Raw genomic sequence first — 25,398 nt, 5'->3', positions numbered from 1 at the left:
AGCATCAGCGTCCAGGAAGGCACAATATGGGGCCAGGTGCTGTTGCTTCTGCTGCTGCCGCCTCTTGCCCTGGAGAAGAAGACTTTCCCACTTGGCGGAGACTGTTGCTTATGCGTGCGGAATGGATCCTTTCAGCCAGGCTGCAAGTGATGGGGGGGGGGGGATTGGCGCGCAATGTCTGGGGGAAGGAGGTGAGGTGGGTGGGTGGGGTGGGAAAGGGAGCCATGGCCTGAGAGGGGAGGAAGGAAACCTGAGTGCATCTCCCTCTTTGGCAGGCAAAGTACTAAAGGGAGCCCCGCTTTTAGATGCATCTAATAACAGCCCACTGACCTTTATGGGGCAGAGAAGATTTGGTGGGGGAGGGGAGGGGGCAGTCAAAGGGAAACAGAAGGCTTTTGGCTTCGATGGAGAGAAGGGAAAAGATGCAGAGGTCTGAAGACAAGAGCCCAGTGTTGTGCTCCTCTTTGGAAAAGACTATCGGATGAAGTAATAGGTGTGTGCAAGAGAGAGATGATATGGCTGTACAGGTGCAGAGGGGAGGAGAAGGCACAGCACTAGGAAATTCAGGGAGATGAGGAAGAATGCAGACCATCATATTCAGAGCCTTCTGTTATCATCCTAAGGAATGTTTGCTGTTCCCCCTTGGTTTTTCTGTCTTTGGTTGTGGGCTTCTTTTTCTTTGCAAGTTGCACTAAACAAAGACAGCAAATAGAAAATGTGCAGGCTTTTTATAGATGTGTTGTGTTTACATCAATTAATGGCCCTCAGAAGAGGCTGCCAGCTATCAGGTCACTGGTTAATAGTGGCATCCTAGAGAGGAGAAAAGGCTGGCTGGTGTTACCAGAGATGGTGCTGTGCGCTCAGTATAGACACAAGGAATCTGTGAAATTCTCTCTGCTTGTCAGTTACTCTGTTGCCAGAAGCAGGGATGAAAGGAGTGAAATAAACTGGTGTGTGTAGAGAGAGATTTGGGAGTGAGATGCAAAAACTTGTGCCAGCCCAATACCCACAACAAGAAACAGAAGGAAAATGTTATTGATTCTCTAGAGCTCCGTTTGGGGTTTTCATCATTGCTGCTTGTCCTTTGCTCCCGGTTAACACTTGCAAAAGTATTCACTGGCATGCTACAGAGATACTGTAGTGGTATTTTTTTTTTTTTTTTACTAAACAAAGCAATTACAAAGTACTCACTTGTCAAAACTGTACTTCAAATCATGACTTCTAACATACATATTTATCTCTCCCCCCCCCCCCTTTTCTGGGATGCTTCATGTTTATATTAGTAAATCTTACTGCCTGCAGCACTAAGATGTCTCTACCATTTTTAAGGTGGAAAGGAGCAATTTGGAGCAATTTGCTTCTGAAGTGTAAAGTGTGGTCAAGATGGGAACGTCTGTTTACAAATATATCCTTTCAAGTATTCACATATCTTAGGTTTCATTACAGTAAGCAGCTGTATCTTACAGTAGTTCACGAATCAAAGAAACTGTTTCATTAGCTGTCAATTTTCCTGCGAGTTCTCCATGCACCCCCCCCACTTCTTTTCATTAACCCATGACACTACCTCGAAAAGCATTGCAGAGTTTGGGAAAGTAGGAGGAAGAGGGGAGCTAAGCAGAACATATTGGAGATTGACAAAGGCACATCTGCTCTAAGCCATGTATGGCTAATAATGACAAGTACAATGAATGTTTTTCACAAACATATTTCAACTTGCAATAAGATTTTCCCCCATTGTCTTTGTGAAAACTATTGGACAAGATTTATATCTCTCTGTCTCTCTCTATAACATTTACTACATATTCAGTATGTTTTATAATGTCAATTTTCTCAGTAGAAGATCTTGCACTGACTACCTATTTAGTGTCTTTTCTGAATTATTCACAAAAAGGTAATGCCCAAGTCAGATTTTTAAGTATGGCCCTCCATCTCAAATTACATGGCATTGTTTTCTGAAACACTAAACTTAATTAGTAAGTTGCAGCTTTGTTGTGAGAAGTCTTTTAATGTTCTGAGTAAAATCGATGCATTAATTAAACTTGTTTGGGAGAGGGTGATTGGGTTATTTCAGTCAGTACTTAATGCTTATGTGGAGGACAGATTCATGTGGCTTTTTGAAATTTTACAGAGTTCTGTATTGAATAAAATATTACTACTTTTGTTCCTTGTAATTAATTTAATTGGGTTTGCAGCCTGTCCTGCTAAAATCTCATCTTACTCAGTACTGTCCTTGCATTGCTATGTTGGTCACACTTCCATTTTTCAAGCTAAGCAGCTGTCGCTTTTGCCTAGGCCATGTAGTGACTAATGCCTAGCTGTGGCAGCATTCGGACACAGGTGTCTCAATGCAATGTGAAGGGCTGTAGTTCATAGTACAGCATTTGCAAAAGGTCCAAGCTTCAATCTCTGGTTGGGCTGGAGGAGGGACTCCTGCTTGAATCCCTGGAGAACCACTGCTGGTGAGTGTCAGATAAGATAGAACAATTGTCTGACTTGGTATAAGGCAGCTTCCTATGTATAACATGCATATAACTTTCAGCTTCTGCAGATCAGTAAACACTCACAACTTGATTCCAGTTACTATTTTGCTGGTAAATCCATATACAATGGTACCTCAGGTTACAGACGCTTCAGGTTACAGACTCCGCTAACCCAGAAATAGTACCTCGGGTTAAGAACTTTGCTTCAGGATGAGAACAGAAATCGCATGGCAGCGGTGGCAGTGGGAGGCCCCATTAGCTAAAGTAGTACCTCAGATTAAGAACAGTTTCAGGTTAAGAACGGACCTCCGGAACGAATTAAGTTCTTAACCCGAGGTACCACTGTATAAACATAAAAACAGCATTACTGCTATTGCTTTCTTCTGTATTAGATAGAAATAGGGAGGAAAAATAGTATTCACACTGAAATAACATGCCTAGTTGGTGATATTATTCAGAAAGGTGAAATCGCAAGCAGAACAGTTGAGTTCCTCAAAGGAGTATCTCCCAGGGCTTTGTAGGAGCCAACTCCCTTTGCTCTCCCAATAAAATATTTGAGGGAGATGCCACCCCAGTAGATGGGCATTGTCATTAAAATAGTGTGCGCACGCCATGTCATGTGACTGATTATGCAGAGTGGGGTTTACCGGCTCCCCCAATATTTTATTCAAGTTGGTACCCCTGCAGGGCTGGGTTAAATATCAGCTATGATTTAAAGTAAATAAATGCAAAATGTAAAGTCCATCACTTTTTATTCCCATAAAAAATATATGCTGATGGAAGTCAGATGTTAGACCTGTGCTAGATAACTAACTGAATATATAAAGTCAGTATGTTATTTCATTAACAAAAAGCTTATTTAGGGCCAAGCTAGACATAGAATCTTAGAATTGTAGAGTTGGAAAGGACCATGATGGTCATCTAGTCCAAACCCCTGCAATGCTGGAATCTTTTGCCCAAGGTGGGATTCAAACCTATAACCTTGTGATCAAGAGTCTCATGCTCTACCAACTGAACTTTTCCAGCAGCCAGAGATCCGTAATGAGGATTTTTGCTGCTACTTTGGAGAGCAGAAAATTATGCTGTGAAAGTAGGTGCTTTTCCAACACCATTTCCATCATTTAAATTGTGCTTTCTCACTCACCAAAGCTGCTGAAGCTACCATTAACTATGCAGAGAAAAACATAAGGTATGTTTCCCCCTGTGAAAGTAATGGCAGCACACTTTAGACTAGGAAAATGGTTAGGCAAGAGAGGTTTAAACACCCATTCCCCATTGCTCTCCAAAGTATCCAAATATAACTTCTTGCTCTTGACATATTTGGAAAACAATAGTTTACACATCTCATGGAAAGTATAGACAAGAACAACTAAAACGATTAAATGACTCAAACACCCAAGTGTAAAGTGATTTGAGATTTTACTTGGGAGCAGGGAAGATGACTAGGGTTTAGTTAGAAACTTGTAGTGATTCATATGATTATCAATGGTAGAGAGAAACTTTCTTGCTCTCACAGGAGCATGAGAACGTGGAATCACTTAGGTACAAATGATTAGATGTCACACAAATTATTGGATGTGACAGGAGTTATGTGATTACATCTCCTGAAAAGAAAAAATACAGGCAATATTATTGATTGTATCAGTGGAGTGGGCAGTTTGGATCAGGGCAATGGCACTGGGATTGGTTTAATTTTCCTATACACCATTTTTTTGGTTCAATCCCAAATACTACTTGTTTCCCCTTGCAGCTTGATCCACCAAGTTAGATTTATGCAACCAGACAAGGTTCTCCCTTCTGCATTTGAATTTCACCCCAGGGCTCAAGAGAATTTCTTGGTTTTATTTAGACATGTGACACAATCCTTCCCCAGGTAGTTCCAGTTTCCATATATTTGGGGTTTACAAAATTACTCCCCTCTCTCATACCATGCCAGGCCATTACAGAAGATGAGGTATGTGCACACTTCCTATCTAGTAAACTCCTTCTGCTCAGAGTGATAGTGGGATAAGTGGAGTTGGTGAAGATGAAGGATGTGCACACTCATGCCCCCTTTTCCTGAAATGGCACACACAGATGTGCTCGCAGGCAGAGTAGTTTGGCAAAACTGGCATCTGTTTTATTCTCTAAATATCCCTTCACATGTCAGTGCTATAAACGTGTGGAATAACTACTCGCATATATTTTCTTCAAAATCCACGTTTGCTATGACCACGAAGAACAGAGAGGCAAAACTATAGAATCCCAGCAGGGATTTATCCTTTCATCTGTTAAGAATATAAGAAAATGAAGAAAGAAACAAAAACATAGGGAAAAAAATCACAAACTGTTGAGGCTCCTGAAATATACTTGCAGGTCACTGTCAAACGCAACTGTTTGTTTTTAGCTATCTGCAGATGTGGCTCAAACAAATGCAAGATTTTCTGGAAAACCATAAGAGCAGGAAAGCATGGCTATTGTCCTCTCCTCTCCCCCACCCTCAAATGAAAGCTGAGGTTCCTAGGATACCACATTCCATGCCAGATTTAAGACTAAAACGATACAGAGAATGCATGTAGAGGGGTGTGTGTGTGTGTGTGTGTGTGTGTGTGAGAGAGAGAGAGAGAGAGAGAGAGAGAAATGCTGAAAATTGAAGAAAACACAAATTTTCTGTCCCCCAATACACCCACACTCTGGCAATACATCCCAGATGTCACAATAATATTTCACATACACAAAAAGTCAGCTCATCCTGTTTTACATCTCCGACTTCAACTGAATTCTTTTAAAAAAACTATAAAATACCTAAATGCTTCTTTCTGAACCTAAATTAACCTTCCTCAAATCTGCTTGAAGAATTCATCAAATGGCATTTATCCGCCTCTCACTTCTAGCAACTTTCCACAATATATCAAACAATAGCCCCTAATGAGCATAAGAGAAACTACAGCCATTCAATATAATGTACCCATGTGGGGTGCTAGTTGATGAATGCTTCTATTTTGCCACAGATGAGAATACTCACATAATCCCTACAGGTATGAACACTGTGAGAGACTAGTCTGTTTACAAAAAAGCAGTTAAGCGGTACCATCTTGTAGAGGTTATTGCTGTTTATGCAAACTATCTGAAGATTAAAAATAAACAAGCATTCAGTTCATTGATACGAGTAATCTATTCTAATGGATCCTAATGATAATATCAAATTTGCATACATTTTATACATATTTTAGGCAGATTTCCATAGCATGTGAAATATACCTTGTATGTTCTTTGGCATAGGATTCATTCATAACTCAAGGCTTTCATTCTCTCTCTCTCTCTCTCTCTCTCTCTCTCTCTCTCTCTCTCTCTCTTTCTCTCTCTCCCCCCCTCTCTCCCTCCACCCCTCCCTCCCTCCACACACACACACAGTAATTTGTTGATTACAAATATCATAATTTTTAATTTCTTTTTTACAATTCTATCCTGTTTTTCTTTCTTCGTGGAACCAATAGAGGCATGTGCAAACAACAAATTTCTGTCTGTCTTTCTATAGGAATTCAGTGTAGTGCTAAGCACATAGCTCCATCAGCACATTTCTGCTTGCCTGATGGAATGATTTGCCCTCTCCTCCCTCCCATATGCTGTTTTAGGGGTTCTCCCAAACTCTCCACCGTGCTTATACTAGCAGAAGTCTTTGCATGGGCTTCCTCTGAGAAGGCTTGTTAGTTGAATCCTGCCTACTGGATGAGGGTTCTCTCCTATGCCCCAATGCTTTGTGGTAGTTTCACACTAAAATGATACCTAGCTTGTTATTACCTTCATGCACTCGTAGTCAAGAGCCTCATAGTCAGTCCCACTGCCGATGTGCTTGCTATTCAAGTGAATAATTTACTAGGTTGAAATGCACTGGATAGCCTAGATATGTCATCAGGCTTCATCAAGTCTGCAACATCTATGGTTCCAGAGGCATAATGCCATCCCATGACGCTCATAATAATTGCTCTTGCAAGCAGGCCCAAAGGGGCAGGTAGGATAAACCACATGAACCAAAAACCTCATGTCAGAGAACTTACTCCTACAAAATAATTGCATGCAATGAACCAAAAATCTTTTAGCAGTGTTCAGAACTTTAGATAACCTTTTCTACTTTGTTCAAGAATTCTTTCACAACTGAATCAAAATAAATTACGTAAGAACCTCATTTCTATGGGACTTATGGGATGAAGAATTCTAGTGTTCAGATAAGTATTCAGTTTGACATCAGTAGAACTTCACAACCTATGACAACCTACCAAGACTGTTTGGATTAGTACAACTAAACTAAGACTTGTCACCAACAGCTACCATTGTGGGATGATATCAACTAGTATTAAGCAAGACTGTTGCTCAACACAGAATATGCATAAACATGTAGAGAACTAGGTGAGGATATCATAGGGGCAGATCTAGAATGTGTTACCTATATGGCTCCATCCTCTCACTCTCTGCTGTCACAGTTATAACTAAGTTGAAAGGTTTCTGGTTGTGGTGGCACCCTTGTTGACGTCTCTTTTCTGCCACAAATTTCATAGCAGTAGCAGTCATCCCAGTGGTGCCCATTCTCCAGGCAACTGGAAGCTGCAGCTTTATTTCCCATTAACCTTAATGCTGTGTTTTTACAGCTGTGCATTGAGTTATATGGTTGGATAGGTTTGCGTGACAAAGATTTAAATCCATTCATAAACCATTTCTCAGTCACAATACAAGGGCATTTCAAAATACATTCACAAGAAGTTACACTGGTTTAAATCCAGAGTAATGCTTCTACAAATGGAAGGGAATATGAACCAGCAAACACTCCTGCACATTGAAAGAGAAGGGGATTCAATTTCTGTCAATCTTCCCTTCCTCTGCAGATTCTTGCACTGTTCTGGAGGAGCTTCCAATCCTTTAGAACACATTTTCAGGTGGGTATGTGGGCTTTTTTTGGGGGGGGGCAAAAAATCCCTTTCCCCCTTAATTACATACAAACATAAAAAGAGCTCTGCTAGATCTAAATTTGAATCTTAACCTTAATTATGATCTTCGCTTTGAACCCCCCCTTTATATTGTTTCATTAGTAACCTAAGAGGAAAAATAACTATTACTTAATCTAAGAACAACCACAAGGGCTCCTGGTTAGGTGTTTGGCTATGTGTGTTGATTGTTATGTTAACTCTGTTCTATCTTGTTTCCCCTTTGTTATTGTTTGAGTTTAAACCAATTCACAAACCAAGACCATTGACTACTAATAATGAACCATGTGTCATAGACATTGCTGCAAAATTATTGTGCTATTTTTGTGATATACAAATGACATGTGAAAACTTTTTCTATTTTTTGTACCGTTTATTATCCCATACCTACCCCATGATCCTCATTTATAAAACTCAATAAAAAGTTTTTCAAAAAGAAAAAGAGCTCTGGTAGATTTGACCAGAGGCCTATTTATATAAAACAAATAATCTATTAAATGCAAACATGCACACAAAAAACACAAAAATATTAATTAATCTTATTTAATAAGACTGTATCTAATAATTTTTTTTGTATTATTCACTAGGAATTAATCTTGAGCTGCTTGGTAACACAGAAACTTGACATTTTATAATATGTACTTGATGTTGAGGGTTGTTGTTGCTGCTGCTGCTGCTGTTTGCTTCTTAGCAAGCCTGCATGATTGAATACTGCATGTACCACTTTGCCTGATTCAATACTTTCACTACTGTGTGTAACAATTCAGCTTGGTTAACAATTGCCTTAGGAACTGTTTCTATGTGGTTGGCTTGATTCTATTTTATATTTGCATATGCTTGAAACAAGAAGCAATATTCCAGTACATAAGCAAAACTGTATTTGCATTCCTCCTTCCCACCCGCTGTATTTTCTATCTTACTGGATATTTCACTAGTAATATTACTCAGCTTTATATAAAATATTGGGTTTTTTTTAAAAAAAATAGGTAGTAATTTGTGATACAGTGGTACCTTGGGTTACATACGCTTCAGGTTACATACACTTCAGGTTTCAGACATCGCTAACCCAGAAATATTACCCCGGGTTAAGAACTTTGCTTCAGAATGAGAACAGAAATCGTGCTCCGGCGGCGTGGCGGCAGCAGGTTAAGAACAGTTTCAGGTTAAGATCAGACCTCCGGAACGAATTAAGTATTTAACCTGAGGTACCACTGTATAGTCATAGGTTGTGAAAATAAATAATAGTAGACAAAACATTTTTATTTAGAAGGCCAAATCCTGATATTGTGGTTACATTGCCTACCAAAGGTGAATTTCCGTTCTAGAAACCTAAATGTTAAAACTTTGTATTTCTTAATTCAAGTCTATGAATTACAGCTTACTAGGACTTTTAAATATGTGAACAAGTTCTTCCATTAATCATGTTACTACAAGAATAGAAGTAGACCCAGCAGCTTTAAAGGACTGGAATGAAATATTAAAAACATTCATAGATCAAATGAATGTTTTAATAGCTCCTTCTGCCATAAATCACATATTTCTTGACAAATGACTGTATACTTTCAGACACATTTTAGAGTCTTAAAAGTTTAAAAGTTAATGGGTAACAGCATAAAAAGCAATGAGGATTCAAAGGTCACCTGGGTCATCTTGTTTAATATCTCCAGAGTTCAGTGGTAGAGCATCTGCTTGGAATGCAGGAGATCCAAGATTCCACCTGCAGCATCTCCAGGTAGGTCAGGGAGAAGCTCATGTCTGAAATCTTGGGAGAACTGCTTCTGGTCACATTAGTCAGTACTAAGCTGAGCTAGATGGACCCATGGTCTAACTTCGTATATGGGTATGAGGGATGCGGGTGGCGCTGTGGTCTAAACCACTGAGCCTCTTGGGCTTGCTGATTGGGTAGTCGGCGGTCCGAATCCCCGCAGCGGGGTAAGCTCACGTTGCTCTGTCCCAGCTCCTGCCAACCTAGCAGTTCGAAAGCACATCAGTGCAAGTAGATAAATAGCTACCGTTGTGGCAGGAATGTAAATGGCGTTTCTGTGCACTCTGGCACTCGTCATGGTCCTGCGTGCTCCAGTAGCGGTTTAGTCATGCTGGCCACATGACCCGGAAAACTGTGGACAAATGCCGGCTCCCTTGGCCTGAAAGTGAGATGAGCCTGCAACCCCATAGTTGCCTTTGACTGGACTTAACTGTCCAGGAGTCCTTTACCTTTACCTTTTACCTATATGGTAGGATTCATCATGGATGTTGCATAAATATTCTACCTTTTCCCTCTGCAATATGGCTACTAACTATTGGTTTGGCTTCTCATCACAGCCCTTTTCTGGCAAAAGATACACCCCACTAATTTCTATAAAACAAACGAGGCAAATAAAATAAATTTCCTTATATACTTTAGAGCTTATATCTGGATGCCTGTGGGTGGTTCAGAGATTTTTGTCTAACTTTATGTGTGCTTGATGATTCGGTGCAACGTGTCTAAGGATGTGTGGCAGAAGTTGCTGATGTACAAGGTGAAAAGATTTTATACTGATAAAGGATGGCATCCAACGAATATCTGCTGACAGAAAGCATCTGTCATAGGAATGGGGGAGCGAGACAATTTTTACTGATTTTCCCCATGCATTTCCCTTGTATTCCCCCTAATTTGCCTCCCTAATTTGAGGGTAAGAAGGAATCACTGAAAATTCTCTCCCTCTCTAATTCCACTGACAGATTCATTCCATTAGTGGAACACACACCACTGGCTATCACTCCCCAAATAGTGATATGGAGAATTGAAGTAGTATCTCAAAGCTATGTACAGCTTGCTTGTGTATATTGTTGTTGACAAAAAAGTGTATTGAAAGTCCTAATTCTTCTTATTCTCCATTCTCCACTCACAAAAATAACTACTTGCCTGATTTTTTATAACTCAGATCTCAGACAAAACCATGTACAGTATCATAATATATGCTGGGTATTGTGAGAAATTACTACTGTGTAGTAGGTGATGATTCTTCACACCTTCAAGCTAAAGGTGGTAGTGGTGAATATCTCAATAATGACTAACAGAAGAGGATATGCTGAGAAGCGGGTGGATAGCTTACCAGTTAGTATTTGTGCCTGGTAAAGCATTTATGATACCATGTTGTCCTTGTTCCAGATTTATGCAACATAGGTAGAAACTTTCACAAAATGTGCAAATAATATTTTTGCAGTGGCAAACCTAGTTTTTATTAAAGCTACGATATTCAGGATGAATTTATTAATTTTTGTGCTTTTGATACTTGGTTGGTTTGCGGTGCCTTTTTGGGCTTTGGTCCTTGCCCATGACTATTTGACCCTTCATTTACCTACAATTGCCTTCTTTCTCCCAAAAGAAAATTTCAACCCAACTTGCCTAGTCAAAATGCAAAGGAAATAATATCTCATTCTTTTGCTTCCAGCAAACTGGTTTCTGTTCCTCTGACATTGCTATGCAGAAAGACTCTGCAGAATGAAAGAATCTCTCTCTCTCTCTCTCTCTCTCTCTCTCTCTCTCTCTCTGTGTGTGTGTGTGTGAGAGAGAGAGAGAGAGAGAGAAACAGACAGACAGACAGACAGACAGACTGAGATGGAGGGAAATCATAAAAGGGGCACTGCATCTCTTTCTTCAGGTTAAATATAAACAATACCAATTAACAATGAGCATGTGGTTAACATAATGCATTTTCTTCATAATTTCCACATTAAAACAAGTTAATTTAAAATGCTAGTTTGCTCTTTAAATAATGATAATCCTTCACATTGAGCTAGGGATGATTCTGAGAATGAATGCAATGTCAATATATTTTGATTCCATTGTGCTTCCTTCTTTGCTTCCCACCGCATTCTCATTCACTATTTCTCTCAGTTCCCGTGATAAAATATTTAACTAAAGTTAAATTAGTTCTGCTTGCCATCTACTTTATCTGATATTTAATTTACTAAACAAGAGTATTCCAGTTCTAACCAACTCTTACAAGAAAAATAGAAAAGGAAACGGTATGATATTCATACCTTAATTCAATAGCTATCAACATCACTATTATGAACATTAAATATTAGAATATATTCTAGATTTTGGAACATATTTTAAGAATACATTGACACATCATTTCATAATAAATGGCCAAGCATTCTCTCATTAGGAAATTGGCTGAGTAAGTTTTACACACTAACTTGATAGACATTGTTTGACTGTTCAAAATGAAAATTTGGTATTCATGTTCAGGATACAATTCAACATTTAAATTTTGAATACCATATTGGTGACCAGGGCTTTTTTTCAACGGGAGCACAGTTCTGGCACCTCTCAGATGGGCTCCATTGCCATTATAAGAGAACAAGGGAGGCATTCATGGTGAGTTCCAGCTTTTCCTTTTCTAGAAAAATAGCACTGTTGGTGACCACATACATTTTTAAAGTGGGGAAGAAAATTCAAAATACTTAACAATACTTACCATCCTTAAGGATTGATACATTGTGAGCAGGGACTTTGTCTGGGGGATGGGAACAGTGGGATGAATACATGGAAGGCAGACTTTGTAAGATATGGCCAATGTGGTATCCATGTAGCCAATGGAAAGCTAGTTTGAAGAAGGGCAGAAAGAGAGCCCAATTGAAGCTCATGCTAACCAGCGCTTGAATGAAATTAGTTACAATTCTATATTTCATGTTTAAATAACAGCTATTTTAATGAGCCTAGAAAAGATGCAACATACACTTGAATACTAAGTTATCATGCTTATTAATATTAACACTACAGTGGTACCTCGGGTTAAGTACTTAATTCGTTCCGGAGGTTTGTTCTTAACCTGAAACTGTTCTTAACATGAAGCACCACTTTAGCTAATGGGGCCTCCTGCTGCTGCCGTGCTGCTGGAGCACAATTTCTGTTCTCATCCTGAAGCAAAGTTCTTAACCTGAGGTACTATTTCTGGGTTAGCGGAGTCTGTAACTTGAAGCATATGTAACCTGAAGCGTATGTAACCCGAGGTACCACTGTATTTTCACTCAGTTTATATATCTGTACTAAGCAGAAAATGTACTGGAAGAAGCTGCCCTATGAGACCATGATTGGATTGAAACTACAGTCAGAACCCTGTAGCCACTCAATTATTCACTGTAAACTGTATTCTGTTTTCCAAATTATTAGGCTACAATTCACTCCAATGTGGATACTGTTGCTTTGCAGGAAGGATAAGCATGGGCCTCAGTGGAGCTGCCTTCCTGCCCTCCGCTATCAGATTGTGAGACACACTTTCCAATGTCTACATACATAGAACACTGGGCATTTCTTACATAACAGGGATTTCTTATAATACATCTTGTATACAGTTGTCACTTTGCTCTCAGGTCACAAAGTATTCCTGCTCCAGAACAGCCATAGATATGATAAGAAGAAAAGTGCCCTCCATTGATCAAGGTGCTCCCCCTTCAGTATACCTGAAGGAGAGTCTACACCCCCATCGTTCAGCCCGGACACTGAGGTCCGGCTCCAAGGTGGTTCCTTCTGGTGGTTCCTTCACTGTGAGAAGCAAGGGGCAGAGCGCCTTCTTGGTAGTGGCGCCCACCCTGTAGAATGCCCTTCCATCAGATGTCAAGGAAATGAACAACTCTCTGACTTTTAGAAGACATCTGAAGGCAGCTCTGTTTAGGGAAGTTGTTATTGTTTGATGTTTTATTGCTGCTGCTGCTGCTGCTGCTGCTGCTGCTGCTGCTGCTTCTTCTTCTTCTTCTTCTTCTTCTTAATATTCTGTCAGGAGCCACCTAGAGTGGCTGGGGAAACCCAGCCAGATGGGCAGATTATAAATTATTAATTATTATTATTATTATTATTATTATTATTATTATTATTATTATTATTATTATTTACTACTACTAATAGTATTTTTCAATTAAAATATAGCCAGCTATTTTCTCCATCATGTGAATCCCTAGGCATATTACTTTGAATTGTTGTAACTGGACAATATATACACAATTTAAATAGTGCCAGAGTTATAAAATATGCAAACAGAGGAATAGTCCAATTCATTGATCAGTTGGTAAAAGATGAATCCCTCCCCCCACAGTGGAACATTAGTCTTATTTTTTAAAGATTTGTTGAAATTTGTATTATTACTTAAAATACTCGTAAGGCAGAAGTAGCATTGTAAATCACAATGCAATTCCTTTTGAACAGAAAGTGCACACCAGACAAAACTGAAAAATAATCTTCTCACTGCACGTAATCCATTCATTAGAAGTATATATGTAAGATTTATTTATAGCCACAGTATTATGTATATACAGTGTATATAACATTAAATATTATGTTTAAAATCTAATCAGTTTAAATACAGTAGAGTTTAGCCACAAGCACTTGGCAGGGATGTTTCTCACCTCCCATATAACATGTCAAGTTTCTTATTTAGGAAAAGTGAAAGTTGAACCAGTTTTAAGTGTGTAATTTACTGCAGCTTTTAAGCATTGCTGACTTGAGTTGCCAACACATGGCACATCTTTTTATTTTATTTACCCCCAAGTTCAATAAAAAATGTGTGCTTTCCATGGTAACCTAGTATCTTAACAGCACATGTGCCAAGATAACAAACACCTTGTGAAAAAAACACATGGAAAGCAATATATCATGTCAACATGGGAACATTTTTCAGCATGTTAAAGAAAAAAAAATATCCTTCCCTTCAGAGTGTTATTCTCCCAGAGGTTTAGTGGAATTTCTGTTACACTTTCACATTTTGTGGATGCATATAAAATCACACTTTCCCTCAGATTTACAGTGCAACATTTCAAACCCAAGTACTAAAATTGTCAGTAATATGGGGAATATCTTAATTTTTTTCTCTTACTACTTCCATAGTAATTGAAAAGGAGCTATAGGTTCACTATAAAGGTTCATTTTAACTGTTTGTTCTGTCCTTAGCCAAATCTTCTTCAACAAATATTTACGGGAGTGGGTGAGTAGGAGTTTTATATTAAATGTAGTGGAGCATTTATATCCAAGGTGCAATTAGTTTAACACTCTATCAGAGCCGTCTTTCCCATTGGGTTTACTGGCGCGTTGTGCTCAGGCCACTCAGCCCCAGCGAGTAGGGGAGCTGCACAGCTCTGCTGACAGCCTCCCCTTTCCCTCCTACACACCCGCCAGCTGCACCCCATCAACCATATGGCTGACGGGCGTGCAGCTTGCCTCCCAAGCCTCCGTGGAAGGAGAGTGATCCCTGCAGAGGCTTAGGATGGAAGCTGTGCCCCACCAACTATATGGCTGGCTGGCGTGCAGCTTCCTTCCCAAGCGATCCCCGCAGAGGCTTGGGAAAAGCTTGAAAGCTCTGAGAAATGGGGGGTGGGGCACTGGAGGGATCTTTGCACCACAGCACCGGATATGCTTAAGACGGCTCTGCATTCTATCCATTGCCCTACAGAGGCTTTCTCTGGGTCCATCCAAGTTAGAAGCTTCATGCATTATTTCTTTGGCTTGTCTAGATCAGGTATAGGCAAACTCGGCCCTCCAGATGTTTTGGGACCACAACTCCCACCATCTCTGACCACTGGTCCTGTCATCTAGGGATGATGTAGTCCCAAAACATCTGGAGGGCCGAGTTTGCCTATGCCTGGTCTAGATCTTCCACACATAGTGGTTCCGAAGCAATTCCACTTTGCACATGTGTCACTCCATTCTGCCCTTCATTGGCTTTATCCCACAAAACAATTCAGGAGGCAGCCCATGCCAAATTACCCCAAAGCTGCAAAGAAGAACAACACCCAGATCAAGTCCTGCTAATCCTTATCCAGAAACACAGCCTCCCTTTCTGGTAAAGTTCCTTGGAAAATCGTTCCTTGATGTACCTGCTGCAATCATCTCTTGATGGCTGCATAACTCTCTCTAATCAGATAATCTAGCCTTTGTTGTAACATAAGGTAGTTGTCAAACTACCGTAGTGTGGAAAATATAATAAAATCCCTCTTGTAGATATTGTGGGAGGTGCCTCACCATTCTTTTCCGATTTCTCATTTGCACAGAAACTACAGCAATGCTTGGAAGGTTTGGGAGCATTGGAGCAAATTATTTGCATATAGAAGGTCCAAAATTCACTTCCTAGAATTTCCAGGAAATTTCTGGGAAAGAATAGCTACCTGAAATGCTGGAAAGTAAGATGGACCAACCATCTGCATATGTTCGCTTCCCATGTTCCTGTATCTCATTTTATTAAATGGAGCTGTGAACAAGCTTTTCCCCTGTTCATGCCTTTTCTTCACACATCAAGTTGGCACACTGAACTCCTTCGCTCCTCTCTTCACTACACACTGTGGTTAAACCAGGAAGGATTTAATTAAACATAGTTTTCTGTTTTGTCCAAAGATACTTGCGCTAAAATAATTTTGTTAGCATTTAATGTGCCAAAAGACTCTTCATTGTTTAAATTGGAATGTTTCATACTATCCCCCCCATGGAGGGGGCAAGATTTTAATCTCAATGTTGGTAGTTTTAATATATCCTGAGCTCCCAAAAGGCAATGAGTTAGAACTGTGAGTACATTAGGAATAACATTTTTGGTTTGGTTTTTTAATCCATTTTTTAAAGGTAATCTGATGATGTGCTGTCAGACGGAATGATGTGCACATACGATTCTTTTGAATAAAATATTTTTAACTGAAGCTGTATTAAAATAATATTTATTGTTAAGATTTTGGATTTGGCCCACAGATCTAATCTAAAAAGATGTTGCCTATAAGTTTTGCTGAACTTTTTGATATGAATTATTCAGCAAGTGTTTTTTAAAAAAACATTTTAAAAACTAATTATAACTTTGGATGTTCCAGTCTTTTATGAATGCTTATTAGAATGGAAGTTGATTAAACTGTGGTGAAGGAAAATTCATTCAGAAACAGCTGACAATATTATCCTGTTAATGAATGATGAAGCATCTTTGAGAATTGCTTGTCATATAGAACTTTGGATGTTTATATTCTAATAGTTTTCCATAATGGCTGTAAGCCTGTAGACAGTAGGAAAATGGAAATATCATATAGAAAAGCCTTCTGTGTGTACTTACTGCTGAACATTTCTCCTTCTGTTAAATAGATCATTTGAAATGTGTGTTAAAGATATTTAGCTTTGTCATTAATGAATTAATATTACAGAACTCATTATGTTCTCCATGGCAAAGAAGCAGTTCAAAACAGAAGAGTTCTATGTTAAGGGAAATAATGCATCATAAATAACACAGTTTGGCAACTGAAAATTTTAACACCCATCTCACAGAATATCAAGATTTTGTACACTTTGACATCATTCAGAATCCCAGCAAGTGAATTCATGGTTGTTTTTAAGTTATAGCCTTCAGTAGCTGAACTTGTGATATATTCTTAGCAGTTTTGAAGTTGGTGGTGTCATTTTCTGATATAGTTTTGTTCATATGTAACTATGTGGTGTCTGATGATAGCTCTAGATCTCTACTCTCTGTGTCTCAGTATTTGCTTCCAATAAAATTTATATCCTAATATAGTGGCACATGTGTGTGCATCATCTGCTAATTTGCCCACAGCTAAGCTCCCTAGCTGGCCAGGTGGGGCTCGCTAGCTCTGGGAGGACTTGTTTGATTTCTCTTCTTGAGTAGGCTTGGAGCAGGTGCCTCATCAAGTCCAGATGCTGCAATCAGCAGGCATAGTATAAAAGGGCAGCAGAGATGAGGTGTTGTGTCTGCTCAACTGCCTGTGTTGAAGGACCTCAGCTTGGATGCTCTGTGAGACTGTGCTTCGGTTTGGACTTTGGGCATGTGGCTTGTCCCTGGCATATTGACTTCCTGTCAGGTAGGCCAGGGGTTCATGACAGTGACCAACATTAAGGCTCCTCTTCTCTCTGCTTGTGGATCTTCATCTTTAAGCTGGACTTGGATAGCACAGTCTTCAAAGAGAGGATACCTTCAAGCAGAGTACTGTTCTCTGACAGTAGGATTGTCTAAATCCTAAAGAAAGGATTATCCTCTGAAGAGTAGGATACACGGTCAGCTAACTATCATTTGACTATCCATTCAAATATGAATAAATGGCAGTGAATATTTAAATATACTGAAGCCTATGTGATACTTTTCTGGAAAGCAATGCCTTCAGGCATTACCCAAGAAATCAATCTAATATTTTTCAGGATATCTTAAATTATGATAGCAGGGAATTGTTACTAAATCAATTAAAGGTGGGGATAAACCCTTCCGAGAGCTGGAGGATTTTCACTTCATAAATTTTGAAGTGTGTTTTCTAAACCTCCTTATTCAATCCAGTCAGAGTTGAATGCTTAGAATTAATAGACTGTATCTAGACTGAATGGAAACCAACAGACATACTGGGATATGTACCATGGAAACCAGATATGCAGTGCTTGCCCCTCCTCACTAACTGCTCCTGATTAAAAGTATGCAGATGTGTCTGTGTAATAATGCTCATAGGATATTGTGTCCAACAGTAGCAATACTCAGAATAGACCCATTGAAATTAATGGACATGACTAACTTAGATCCATTCATTTCAGTGGGCTTACTCTGAGCAAAGCTTAGAGAGCAGACTCATTATAATTAATGGACGTAAGTAACAACAGGGTAGTCCTGCCTCGCAAGCAAGGTGAAGCAACCTGCTTCAGGTGGAACTGTGAGAGGAGGATATATGAAAGCAGGAACTGGAGATTTTCTGCTACAGCAAGGAGCAGGGTAGGGAAGAGATTTGAACTCTACTCTAGCAAGCAAAATGTATTGCTCCAGCAGTGTGAAAACAACAGTAATTATTTATTCCTTGTAATTATTAGCATATTCTTTTTTAAGGTGTTGTAATCTCTTACATTAAGGTCTTGTTTTTTCAATCTGTGGTGTGTTGTTCACAGAGCAGCTACAGTGATATATTTGAAAACATTAATAAAGCAATTTTGATGCTCAGTCATGAGGTGCTTTACAATTGCTAATGTTTACTCAAAAAGTGGGGGGGGGGGCATCCTGTATTGCGGAATTGCAATCCTGCAACTGCAACTGTTAAGATTTATTTAAACCTTTGTTTCACTGTTTGTCGTGGTAAATTCTGTAGGCGACAGTATTGATCCCACCCCGTCTTAGGAATAAGCAAAGCGTGCTGTTTAGAGAATAGTCTTGAGTTTGAAAAGATCCACTTTAAGAAAGATTGATTTTGGGGGTACAATATCTTTTATATAAAATGCTGTATTGGTTCATTTAATTAGAGTTCAGCTGAAATTACTAGTGCCATTCAGTTTTGCTGTTGGCCTTTTTAAAGTGGTGTCCATGTTTCATCTCCACCGCCCCTTACCTCTTTTTATGAAAAAGAGATTTGGAACACTGCATTTGACTATACCTTGAAATGCCATCATTTGCTATGAAAGTCTAGTACAGACACCAAAAAGTTCAGAATTGCATGAACCATTTATTTATATATATTTACATGCCACCTTGCTAAATAAAAAATCCTCCAGGGTGGCTTACATGTCAAAACATAAGTACCCAAGCTATTACTGAACAAATTAGCCCCTCTTAAAGTCCTAAAGAGCAATTCAGTTCACAAGTTCTATAATCAGTAAAACTTCCCCACAGCTGAATAACATTGATTGGCCTTCTAAAAGCCACCAGAAAATTTCCCCAAAAGTTTGGATATCTATAGGTAAATAAAATAAAAAGCTTTCTCTCTTGCACCTGCCAATTTCATTGACTCAGGTGGCAAGCAAACAAGGAGGGTTTCTATTGTAGATCTTAGAACGTAGGCAGGAAAATATAGGTGCAGGTGGACCGTCAGGTAACTCAAACCCAAATCATTTAGGTCAGGCTTCCTCAACCTCGGGCCTCCAGATGTTTTGAGACTACAATTCCCATCATCCCTGATCACTGGTCCTGATAGCTAGGGGCCATGGGAGTTGTAGGCCAAAAATATCTGGAGGGCTGAGGAAGCCTGATTTAGGGCTTTAAAGGTTTAAATCAGAAGCATATTAGTAGCTGCTGCCATTGCCTTATTCTTGAATACAAAACTTACAAAATGTGGAAGTTCAAAATGTCGCCACTAATAAATGCTAACATCTGCAATATTTCAGTGTAAACTTCAAGCTATAACTACATATTTGTCTTTGAGTGGTTTTATGCACTACCTTCATGGTAAGGGTTGCCAATTGTTCCTTCTAATTAGGTATGGGATAGTCCCAACATTGGTGAATGGGTGATAAATAAAATGTCAAATATAAATGAACGAATAGTATTTTTAATAGCCTTAAATCTGATGGTGGCTGAAAACTCTGTACAACACTAGCTTTTATCCCAACTGGCACTCTTTCTGAAATTGTTTTAATTACTGATTAAAATGTTCAAATCAAATTGTTATGTATATACCTAGCAATGTTTCTTAGAATTCCTGATCTCCACCCTCTCAGGGCTTTGTGTATAATTTTACTATTTCCCCACAGAACTGCTTTCTGTTCCTTTCCAACAGCTTATACAGTATTGCTGAACACATTACCTATACCTCTGTTATGCTGTATTTTAGCTGTTATGGTATAGTATAGTTGAGCTCACAGCTATAGTAATTTTGAGGCTTTGGGGAAGAAATGAAGAGAGAGATAAATTGCAATTCTCCTTGAAACATGAGCTGCAGGGTTGACACCTTTTTCTTACTGATTTAATCAACTTGAAATAGCAAGGTAGTGGTATTCAGAAACTCATTCAACCTTCTGTGAAACTTTCAGGATATTTTCCCTCTGAGGGTTGACTGAGGAAGCTTGCAGTAGCTCCTTTAGAGCAGAATCAAGAATGCTGGTTTTAATGTATAAATCCTTAAACAGTTTGAGCTCAGGATACTATATGGATTTCCTTTTCCACATTAACGTCTTAAGATATTCCTTGGAGCTCCTCCTTTGGCTTACAAGCTGTTGGATAAAAACAGAAAATATGTGTTATGGAGTATGTGGGAAATTGTGTTATGGGGAGAAAGTGGCATTCAACAGATTACCTCTTTGATGCTTTATTCAGGGGCTATATATAATCCTGAACCTGTTAAATTAATAATCCGTCTTTAAGGAGTTGATTTTGTTTAGGAATGTGTTATGTCATCAGGAGGAGCTGTGAGGTTCTGGTAAGACTCAGGGTGTGAGAAAGTACAGTAATTAGGATGGTGGGATCCCCTTATAGGCCATCAAGATAAAGTGAGGTATCTCCCTTGGCCACTAGCCAGTTCTTTGAAGTACCATGTTGGTTTTGCAGTCAATAGCTAGGAGTGTAGAAAACTCTAGCGATGTCATTACAAGATGTTGAAAATAGTATATAAACTCCAGTAGTGTCCCTGTATAGTTTCAGATCCTGTCCACAATGCTTATCGTCTTGCCACAGGGTTCTTTTTGGATTCAGGTAAGCAATAAAGGGAACACCAAGCCAGTTAACTGAGCTTTGTTTCCTTACCTGTTATTTGCCTTACCTGCAAATAAATCTGTTAAAGTAACCAGCTTGGTGCTCCCTTCATCACCTACCTAAATCCAGAAGCATTGCTTGCTCCTTGGCAAGACAACAATCAAATTCTGAAGAAACTGTGCTTATTTTTTTTAAGTATACACCTTAACAATCTACAGAAAATGTCTTTCTGTTTAGGAAACATTTATTTGATCTCTCTAGGCTGTTCTTAACACTGCATGTCTTTGACACTTCTCTGCATACTAAGATTGGTCTTATGACAGGAATTCTTTTTGTTAATCAATTGCAGCCATAAGGGGGCTTGCTGCAGGTGGGGCTACCTTTGCTACCTATGGCAAATAGATTCATGAGCAAACTGGTGCTTATTCTCAATACAATTGGAAAACCTGGCATCTAGGAGGCTGTGAATATTTGTTTGGCTGATGATATCAAATCACTAGCTCTTAAGTGACAAGACCACCCATATTTGTGGATTGTTCCGCAGCAACAGACCTCTAGAGACACAAAGCGTAAGCTCCACCTGGGACATTTTATGTACGGTATCTTTGCAGATGTGATGAAATGCATCAGAGAAGTATAATAGTGTAGTCGACAGTGAGCAATTGCATTTGTTCACAAACTTTAGAAATGAAACATTGTTCTAAAATTTAACTTGCAAATTGTTTAAGCTTGGGTTCTGACATCCAGTCAGAATCTGTACATCTGTTAAGATGAAGTTGTTATGAGTACATTTCTCCTTCAAACACTGGATACACTCAAAGGAGAATTTGTACTGATTCAGCCTGTACTACCTGCCAGAGCATCAACTTGAAGACTTGGAGCACAGCTGCTTTTTCTTCTCTGCCCCCAGTTTCCCCCGAGAATAAATGAGGGAGGAATGAAAAGAAAGCTGCAAAATCAAGAAGCTGCATCTGTCAGGCTTTTGTCTGTATTTGTGCTATTTATTGCTTTAGTTTCAGAAAACAATGATGTGCAATCTCTTTGCTGTATGCCAACTGAACACATTATTTTCAAATGTGGTACAGTACTGTCCCCCCACCCACCCAAGGTTCAAACAACAGTGACTGATTTGGCTCACAATAAGGCATAAGCAATAATGAGTTTATTATTAGGAAGCATGAAGATGTTGTATAGCACCCCATTCAGCATGTTCATGAGGGCTGTGGAAGTCAATTGTTTTGCCAATTGTTCTCTGGATCCAACCTACAAAGTTTTAAGTAGGGAAGGAAGGAAGGCAATAATAACCTGGTACAATGTCTTCCAATTTTCTATGATGTATATGTAGTATAGTCTTGACCCAACCTGGTGCTGCCAGATGTTTTGGACTACAACACCCATCAGCCTCAGCTTGTCAGCTGTGGTTGATGAAAATTGCAGTCTAACACATCTTGAAGGCACCAGGTTGAGGAAGGCTGGTTAATAGACATAGTGATACTTTTAATAGACTGTTGGGAGAGAGTGAAGATGCACCCATATTCAATTTCAGATATCCTTTGTGAGCATCTGCTTAGCAAGAGTTTTGCATGGAGATAGTTGTAGGGAGGTATAGTTGTCCAGGTATATTGTAGCCAATTTCATATAACAAATCTGGGGAATTCAAACCACTGCAGTTTTAATATCTACTATGATTGAAAAGAATGCATAAATGTTTAACTTTTTGATGGCCCGACCTAACACATATCATAACATCATTCTCCAAGTCATACTGCACCCAGAAGGAAACCTATTTCTAACAAGTTATTCTTACAGTCTCAACTCTTACCGAAAACCTTACACATTCTGTTACATGAAACATTTACTACCACCTTAATTAGAAGGGAAACAGGGCTGATTTGGGTAATATTCTCACATCCCTGAGCCAGATCGAGCAATTAAAGGCAACTTCAATGTCCTGAAATCCCATTTGATTCCCTTTGTGTATTAAAAACATAACCCTCCTAGCTTCTGGTTGAATCTCATTTAAAATGTGGAACTAATTAAGTGGCAAAATACATTTTAGTACAGTACTATAATCTTAGCTAATGGCCTGGTTTACATGGCATGGCATGGCAAACCAAACTATGGCTTACTGGGACTGTCTGAATGTGTTAGCCCTGGAGGGGAGTTCTTCGTCTGTTTGCTTCTCCTGGTATTTGTATTCCCACACTGCACTGGTTTGGCTTAGCAAATTGTCTGAATCTGGGTACATAGTTAATCTCCCTGCTTGCTAAATGCAAGCTATAGCCAAATTCCTAGCTACATCACATATTTACTGAGGAGATAGATTGATATTTTCAATAGTTCGCCTTACAATGTCATTGAGTTCCGTTAGCAGTATACATGTCTCTTCAGAGGTGAAACTCACTGAGTTGAGTGGTGCTTATTCGCAGGAAACTGGGTTTAGGATTGTAGCCAAGCATGCAAACTATTTAATACATCTTAGATATTTTTTTCTTTATCACTACATTGTTGTGCTGCTATAATTTATTTTTTTAAAACCTTATATTTCTAGATATTCCTGTCCTTGTACTCTTGTTGAGCTCCCCACCCCAACACTGAATCAGGATATGATGGGGGAAATGGGACTAAGTTAGTGCATGACAGTGCTGGGAATCTGAAATGCTCAGTAAGAGTTGCTTCTGTGATAAAGCTTAATTAAAATGGATGAAGCAAGAGCATGTTGAACTCTGTCAGATATCCTGGCACAGACCTGCTTATTTCTCAGCAGCATGCTAGAAATCAGGCAACAAGTTCCAAAGTTTCTTTGATGTCAGTATCTACCTGTCTCAGGGGCCTGAGAAAAAATCATGGTCTGGAACATAACTTTTCCATAAGCATTGTTGCTAAGCCCTTGAGCGCAGCTGCCTTCTCTGTGTGGATTCTATTTTTAAAATCTTAAATTCAGTCCCCATGGCACTTCCTTCACAAAACCAGATTGTGCATCAAAGGATTGCCCAGAGCTTTCTGATAGAACTATTTGTTGAGACTGATTAACACGGTTGAAAGTGCTGCATATGAATAAAGAGCATGGCATAAATATTGTACCTTCAAAGAGTTCACTACAACCCTTTTGTGTTTCCAGAGCAACGAACAGTGAGATATTGGCACCAGCATCATTTTATTTCATTTCATTCTGCACTAATTTCATATTTGGATGGGCTGGTTTTGAACCTACTCCAGTTGTTACTGCTGGAAAACTAATGTTGGCTTAATCAGAATAAAAAGAGTACCAGTACCATGATAGGTTTCACAGATATATAGTATTTTTAGGTTTAAAAATATTTTTAATTTATCTCAGAATCTGATAATAGCTTTCCCCCCATTTGGTTGGGTATTTAATGAATGTCTTGGAAATATACCCATAATCAGCTTAGGGCCCAAATATCTGAAAGATTGCCTCCTTCCCCACAAATGCTCTTGGGTTTTAAGATCAGTGGAAGGGATACTTTTGGTAGTTATGTTGAATGAGTGGTAATAATAAATAACAGTGGTGCCACCACAGAAGAGTCCTTATATATATTAGCCACCCACCGACCCTCTGAAAGTAGGAGGGTACAGAGCAGGTGCCAGATGATCACCAGAAAAAATGGAGATATGAATATGGGAGAAGTCAACCTCTCAGACACTCTGATTCCATGTCATTCATCTCTGTCTTCAGCCTGAGAATTTCTAAAGTTGATTTTGCATCTTGCATATCTTCAACACTTTTTCAGGGTTCATATGTGTTGATCAAATCACCACATGAAAGGGAATCTACATATGCTTGCACAAGGACATGAAAATTCCCTTTTGCTCTTATCATTTTACCTATGCATAGGCATGCAGGCGTACTCTGCTGGCCTTTAAAGTGTGTCTGTGTCCAAAATTCTCCAAACAATTTGGAAGAATTAGGACGAACAGATTTTTATAAGTTTTTGGGTGCTAGACACCCTAATATCATGGGTCCAGTAGGTGTTCCCTTTTGACACACCGAGCCTTTATTAAATTATAAGGTAGGCTAGTCTCCTGTGTGAGGTGATAGCTAGATCATGTGTATTAAATTGCCCTCTATAATCTCCTGGAGTCAGCATGTGTTGAAAGCTAATTGAGCAAGGCTAACCCTCATGAGAAGCCAGCCTTTGGGTGGGCCATTTAGAAGAACAAAGGATCAAGGGACTCTGAGATGGCCAAAGAATGGGCCTCATCCCTCCCTCAACAGATCAAGCCACAGAGTTTAGTGAGTTAGGATTAGGAGTTATGTGATGGAGAAGCAGAAAGCAGAAAGGCAGAGCCATGGCTGATGTCCATTTGAATCCAGGGCTGTCCCTATGGAGGAAGCAAGACCTCACTGGAGCATAATGCTGGGAACCCCTCTATCGTAGGCTCAGGTTCTATATATATGGAAATAACCATATATCATAAAGACACCTCAGTCTCTGCTGTGGCTCATTTCCAAAAGGAAACATGAACCCTGGGTAACTGCACCTGGAACTCCTTGGAATTGTGGGTGGTGTCTAACAATATTCACCACATGTTACAAGTCTTCAAATC

General features: G+C 39.3%; 1 protein-coding gene across 3 annotated transcripts in view; it reads left to right on the top strand.

Moving 5' to 3' along the window:
• DPP10 (dipeptidyl peptidase like 10) overlaps positions 1-25,398 on the top strand; it is a 575,768-nt gene that overhangs the window by 352,069 nt on the left and 198,301 nt on the right. The window contains exon 1 of one of the 3 annotated variants that reach the window (XM_083707329.1): positions 17-36. The exons of the other annotated variants lie outside the window; for them this stretch is intronic. The gene's annotated coding sequence lies outside the window, so the exon portion shown is untranslated. Of the gene's footprint in view, positions 1-16; positions 37-25,398 lie in introns of those variants that run through there. 3 annotated transcript variants of the gene reach the window in all.

This window comes from Podarcis gaigeae (assembly GCF_964106915.1).
Source record: "Podarcis gaigeae genome assembly, chromosome: 1".
NCBI classification, from domain to species: Eukaryota; Metazoa; Chordata; class Lepidosauria; order Squamata; family Lacertidae; genus Podarcis; species Podarcis gaigeae.
This window is presented reverse-complemented; position numbering and strand designations above follow the sequence as displayed.